Source organism: Sapajus apella, unplaced genomic scaffold (assembly GCF_009761245.1).
Source record: "Sapajus apella isolate SASKATOON/1434 unplaced genomic scaffold, GSC_monkey_1.0 scaffold35, whole genome shotgun sequence".
Lineage (NCBI taxonomy): Eukaryota > Metazoa > Chordata > Mammalia > Primates > Cebidae > Sapajus > Sapajus apella.
The window spans coordinates 8,649,566-8,650,717 of record NW_022436975.1 but is presented as its reverse complement, the minus strand read 5'-3'; the positions used below and the strand labels follow the sequence as shown (position 1 = coordinate 8,650,717).

General features: G+C 41.3%; 1 pseudogene; it reads right to left on the bottom strand.

Annotated features, from left to right (window-relative positions):
- Positions 1–252: 252 nt before the first annotated feature.
- On the bottom strand, positions 253–813 carry LOC116563385 (annotated as a pseudogene).
- Between the last annotated feature and the right edge of the window lie 339 nt (positions 814–1,152).

Here is a 1,152-nt window from a genome sequence, read left to right as displayed (position 1 = left end):
TGCCATTGTATTCAAAAAATCCATCTGGGTTTCTGATAGAATTGTATTAAATATGTAGATCAGTTTGAAGAGTATCGCCATCTTAACAGTATTATGTCTCCTAATCCATGGTTGTGTTTCCATTTAAGTCTTCTTCAATTTCTAGCAATGCTGTTTTGTAGTTTTCACTGTACAAGGCTTACACTTCTTTTCTTAAATTTATTCTCAAGTATTTTATTCCTTTTGATGCCATTGTAAATAGATTTTTTTTCCTCAAGTTTTAATCAAAGCTTGTACATAAGGTTACTTTATTCCTGCATCTTCTCAATTGTTTCTTCCTTGTATTTGTCCTTTTCTTTTCCTACTTGGCGAGATTTGGCTTTCTGTTCAAGAATCTTTTTGTGGTCTTTGTCCAGTTTTAGCCTAGTGATAACCACCTTGCTGGGGTGAATGCCTACATGGACAGTTGCGCCATTAGCCTTTTCCCGCTGCACCGGTTCAGTGTAGATTACGGATTTCTTCCTGTAAACCTGGACTGCTTTGTCAATTTGCTGACCTTCATAGTGTCCCCGTATAACCTGAATTTCATCATCCTTTTGGATGGGCATGGATCACACGTTGTACTTCTGTCTCAGCTCTTTGGAAAAAGGGGAGGACATAATCTTCCTGCGAATGTGGGATAGTGCACTGAAATGCCTTTTGCGATTCTTGCTTTGGTTGGAAGTCACAAAGGGATTGAACTTCATTTTGGCAGCTCCCGCTTAGGTGGTGGCCGCCTAGATTTTTTTTTTTTTTTTAAAGACAGAGTGTCACTCTGTTGCCCAGGCTGAAGTGCAGTGGCTGGATCTCGTCTCACTGCAACCTCTGCCTCCTGGGTTCAAGCAATTCCCCCATATCAGCCTCCTGAGTAGCTGGGATTACAGGCGCCCACCATCACGCTCGGCTAATTTTTGTATTTTTAGTAGAGACGGGGTTTCACCATGTTGGTCAGGCTCGTCTTGAACTCCTGACCTCGTGATCCACCTGCCTCGGCCTCCCAAAGCGCTAGGATTACAGGCATGAGCCACCATGCCCAGCCTAAATAGAATTATTTTTAAATTTTATTTTTGGATTGCTTTTTGCTGGTGTATAGCAATGCTATTGATTTTTGTATTCTGAAAACCTTGTATTCTG